At 40.6% G+C, this 5,793-nt stretch overlaps 1 long non-coding RNA gene across 1 annotated transcript; it reads right to left on the reverse strand.

Moving 5' to 3' along the window:
- Positions 1-213: 213 nt before the first annotated feature.
- On the reverse strand, positions 214-1,020 carry LOC106575149 (uncharacterized). Its single transcript, XR_001321692.3, has 2 exons — positions 797-1,020; positions 214-526 (listed from the first exon to the last, which is right to left on the reverse strand). It is a non-coding gene; the product is annotated as an uncharacterized LOC106575149 (long non-coding RNA).
- Positions 1,021-5,793: the final 4,773 nt, after the last annotated feature.

Here is a 5,793-nt window from a genome sequence, read left to right on the forward strand (position 1 = left end):
GTCCCTAAGGTCAATATTACAAAACGTTCAGAAAACCATTCTCTTTGCGTTTAACACTATGATCTGCAATTAAGTTTTGAATTGCGTTAAACCCATGCTAAAGGCAAGAAACGTCCTTCTGTACTGAGGTGACAGCAGTAAATAAGTATTAACTGCTTAGAGTTGATGCTAAATGTGGTGACAGAGATGTATATTGTAATGAATGAAAAAGGGAATCATTAGGATATTTTATTGTTAGAACAACATGTTGCATGTTGATGGGATGTTAGTAAACTATTCTCTGTGCAATACATGTGACTTTTAACCACCTCACTGAAGTGATCTGTAGTCCAGCTGGTCGCTTGAGAACAGAATCTGGGAGGTGACTGAAGTCTTCACATTGCATCCTCATCACCTTGAATGGTTTTGCTGGTTGTGCTTGTTGTTTCTCGTATGGGACAGTGTAGAAACTGTTGAACAGATGCAGCTTGCGCTCATCAGTCAACTTTCCACAATCCTTTCTGCACGTCGTGGAACACGCTCTTCCCTGCAGGATACAGTGTAACGTTACATATAACTAGCTAGCTACTGTAGCCATGTCGAATCATCCGGTGGATGGACAAAAAGTAGCTAGCTATGTTTCTTCTATAATCTAGCAATAACATTTGTAACGATAATGTATAAATTAGTAGCCAACGAACTTTAGCTAATATATTTTCTCTATAGTTACAAATTAGACAACCCAGAACATACATGTTAGTTACTGTACTCTATAGCTAGCTAGCTTGATTGTTTGATATACGGTTCTTCCACATACCTCTTTTGGACAGCTTTTCCCAGTTTTTTCTTGACCCTTACGATTTGTATAGGGTTTTCCCGCATCCCGTAAGATCTTCCTTTGCCTGTCTTTCCATTCTTTTAGTTTTGTTTTACGTTTCTTTCCCACATTTCGGCGATTTTCATCAGCAACAGAAAAGTTGTGCGCTTGTCCGTCCATTCTGAGTGGTGCACATAAACGGTTATTCCACGAGAGCCTATCTTTAAATTTAAAATGATTGTTAATTAGCGCGTGGAAAGCTTGTGAAACCGGTTCACTATAGAAAAAGAGTGTCCAATAATGATTTTTCATGTATATCTCGTTTTTTGGAAAAATGTCACATATACGTTTCTTCGTCTGTAGGATTCAAATGTTTGTAAACAATGTAATTGTACAGATGCAAAATCGAGAAAATCCTGTAGGGCTGTATCAAAGCCTCGTACGGCAACTGCACCGCCCTCAACCAACCGCAAGGCTCTCCAGAGGGTAGTGCGGTCTGCACAACATATCACCGGGGGCAAACTACCTGCCCTCCAGGACACCTACAACACCCGATGTCACAGGAAGACCAAAAAGATCATCAAGGACAACAACCACCTGAGCAACTGCCTGTTCACCCCACAATCATCCAGAAGGCGAGGTCAGTACAGGTGCATCAAAGCTGGGACCGAGAGACTGAAAAACATCTCAAGGCCATCAGACTGTTAAACAGCCATCACTAACATAGAGAGGCTGCTGCCAACATACAGACTCAAATCTCTGGCCACTTTAATAAATGAACTTAATAAAGGTATCACTAGACACTTTAAATATCGGCATGTTAATAATGTTTACATATCCTACATTACTCATCTCATATGTATATACTGTATTCTATACCATCTACTACATCTTGCCTATGCAGCACGGCCATCGCTCATCCATATATTTATATGTAAATATTATTATTCATACCTTTACATTTACATTTAAGTCATTTAGCAGATGTGTGTATAAGGTAGCTGTTGTGAATTTGATTGATTACTTGTTACTTGTTACTGCATTGTCGGAATTAGAAGCACAAGCATTTCGATACACTCGCATTAACATCTGCTAACCATGTGTATGTGACCAATAAAATTTGATTTGCTTTGTAAAGAAACGCTGTATAGCCTCAAAACTCGGTTAAAACTATAATTTTATCTTATGGATGGTCAGTCCTTGCATCCATAGCTATGTCTATTAATTAGAGAGAGCTTACATTTCTCCAGCCACATCATTGTGCTTAAATAATCAGTGGCTTGGTGGCTGCTTCGTTTGAACTACAGATTGACCCTTTAAATTTAAACCTAAACTTGGTTAAATCAGCCCACGGTTAAACTTGAGTTGATGAGATTTGATGTTTATCCTGAAGATAAGAGCAGATTTTAGGTTTCCTCAAAGTTCACTTCTATCTTCTGGAACCCTCAAATTCAACTCTGGACCTTGAAGCCAGTTCCACTGCTATTTTCACTGTTCCCCTCTATCAGGGACTGATTTAGACCTGGGACACCAGGTAGGTGCAATTCATTATCAGGTAGAACAGAAAACCAGCAGGCTCCAGACCAGTTAGGGTAAGAGTTGAATACCCCTGTTCTTGAAGATCTTATGCATGATTAGGGGAAAGAAAGTAGAACACAATCTCTTAGAACGCACATTACTTTTCCCTTTCCCCCTGTTCTATATCAAATCAAAGCTCCGGACCATTTGTCATGCCTGCTGTCACACGTGGCAAAGGAGAAGCACAAGGAAATAAGACAAAGTGTTATTTTGACTTTCAGAAGCATTATGTGTAATTGGATTTTACCTTCATGCTCTATTTCGAGAGAATATTGATTCGTTTTTTTCTTTAGCTTGTCCACATGACAGCCATTTTTATCCTGTCTGTGTTTTCCTACCAAACCTCCAGTCATTTAAATAGTCCATTAAGCTCTCTTGTTCGCCGACAGCCAGCAACCTAAGAGTCTATTTTGATCGACACAAAAGGTGCCAGCACACCACTGAAGGGCTCAGCTTAATGCGATGCCTGAAGAAGGTGCCTATTTCTACTCCTCACGCGCTCAGGAATTCATAACGGTAATGTAGCTATGAAACAGTGAAATGTATTAAATGCCCATATGCTGCAAAACCAGTCTATAGGCAGTCTGTAGTAAATAGGAATATTTTATGTACAACATTCACAAATGCAGTCACAGATGCACATGCACGGATGTATGGACACACACATAAACAAACAAACAGGCACACAAACACAAACACACACACACACACACACACACACACACACACACACACACACACACACACACACACACACACACACACACACACACACACACACACACACACACACACACACACACACACACACACACAAACAGGCAAGGACACACACACAATCTCCTCTTCCCTCTCCATCCAACACCTTGTCTGCCAGTGCCATACAGGTTTTCATTTTCTTGACCTGTTTGGCCCCAGGGCCCAGAGTCGAAGACACACACATTAAAGGTAATTCAGAGGAAATGAACGGGGCTATCAACTTTTCCAAACTCACCACCTCACTCAACTTTACTGTATTTGGAGGGTTTAGGAATAAGTGACAGCAATGGTCCTTCATTTAAACTTGGTTCAACTTGAGTTCAATGTAAAGTTTTCTTGAACTTGAACAAAATAACCAGCTATACATTAGGAAGGACGGGCATGCATCAGAATACTTGAAATAAAACGCCGACTCATTTCCAGCATATAGATTTAACACCCTCAACATTAAAAGAGCAACTGAACACACCAATTACGCATGTGTTTCTCTGTTGTTCATTAAGAGAAACAAGATTTCAATCTTTGGGGTGTGTTTCAATGTGGCAGTTACTGATGTTTGTCCCCCATGAGACACCATAGGAACAAAGTCAGTATGACTTCCTCAAAATAGGTTTTAGTCATGCAATTTAACATCTAGCTAAGGTGTTTGGTGCAGGGTTTCTCAAGGAAAAAAATGGCAACTTGTTGTCTTATGTAAACAAAGGGCAGGTCTGTCTCACTGTCTGTGTGTTCTTCCGTATGATTGGATGAAGTGCAATTACCACAGCTATATATCCCATGTTAGTGGGCACGTGAGCATTGTCGAAATCAAAACCAAACCCTCAAGTAAGTCATGATGAACTAACACAACTCAGTTTTGGACGAGACTGACTTCATGAACAAATTTATCCAGTTACCTTTTGTAGTCAATTTTGACACCAGAATAAATGTTTCAGGCTAATACCGATGCCACATAGGCTGTTTTCTATCAGACAAGTTGTTTATTGCCTTAAATTGCTCTTTAAATATCAGATGCAGTTGTTATCAAGAACCCCATGTCAAGGTGAGAAAACAATACATTCAAGTTTCCAAAGCCCTGTTGTGTTATAAAGTATGTTACATTATGTGCACCCTCAGTAAGTGGTGGAGAGGATAGCATGGCTCATGCTGCACCACAACATGCTATTTATCAGGCCCTATTCACTCAAGTGCAAGTCCTCCAGTCAAGGCCTCAGTTAGAACATTCAGCATGGAGTGATTTAAGTGGACTGCTGAGTAGCTGACAATGGGTCTCTGATGGCTGTCTGATAATGTCAGTATCCACTGAAAATGGAGCTACGGGATGGAGTGAGAGAGAGGGAGAGCGAGAGAGAAAGTGAGAGAGAGAAATAAATACATGTTTTAAATGTTTTACTAATGAGATATGCCCTAAGGATTTATTTAACTATTTTATATGCACTCACAACTATTGCATACAAAGGAAAACATTCTCAGAAAAAAACATATTCTCAGAAAGTCAGTTTCAAACTGAAGTACCAATTCATTTTTCTATAGATAATTACATACATTTCATGGATGTAAAGAATATGAATGTTACTTTGCAGCATGAAGACCTGCATTATCTATTGGATTACTGACTGCTGCTATTCATTATCAAACGTAATGGAGGGTATTTGCAGTGTATCGACCTGTTTTATGCAGCCCACTATGGGAGATAAATTTTAGTATCTATTATACCGACATGCATCCTTATCCACAGCCTGGCAACCCTCCCACACACTCAGGCAGGGAGGCAGGCAGGCAGACATGTCCACCAAGCACGCATGCACAAATGCAGGCACACACACACACACACACACACACACACACACACACACACACACACACACACACACACACACACACACACACACACACACACACACACACACACACCCACAACCGTGAATAGTACATCCTGACAGTTATCAGGTCTACCTACCCCAGCCATCACAAGGATAGTTAGACTACAGGGCCTGGTCTTCCTCTGGGCCTTGTATCCCCGTCTTCTCCAAGGTGCAATGGGATATTTCAGACAGGTGAACACCTACTCACAGTGCTCTGACTGTTCTGTTACTGCAGTCCCCACACAGTTTCCACAAGGGAGAGCCACTCTACTACTACACCATCTCAATCCTCTCATATGTATTGCTGTAATGCCTTCCGTGGTATATTGCCAACCAAGAACTCTATAGCGCTGAGCCTGGAGCCAGTAGAGAATGAAAATAAATAAAGTGTAAACCTATTTCAGTTTATTCAGGTTGCCCATGGACTGGTACTTGCAAAAGAGCAGCAATCACCCGAGTTCCTATACCCCATCGTTATGCTGTGGAAACAACTTCAGAGCCAGGATGGATGTTTGTCTGGACTGAAAGTAGCTAGCTTGTTTGATTAAATATGTCAAATTCTGTAAGAAATAGGCTTTCAAAAAGGGTTATTTGCCTGTCCCTATAGGATAACCCTATTTTGGTGAAAAGGTTCTACCTAGAACCAAAAAGGGAAGTGCGACATCGGCAGATTGAGACACCTACAATGCAAAAACACAGATATCTCTAGCTTAAAGTGACAGATTTTTATGCGGATTATTTTATTATGCTAATTAGATGTATGTGGGAGCCGCGGACATTGACTCAAGTTTTATT

Source organism: Salmo salar, chromosome 17 (genome assembly GCF_965601325.2).
Source record: "Salmo salar chromosome 17, fSalSal1, whole genome shotgun sequence".
Taxonomy (NCBI): Eukaryota; Metazoa; Chordata; class Actinopteri; order Salmoniformes; family Salmonidae; genus Salmo; species Salmo salar.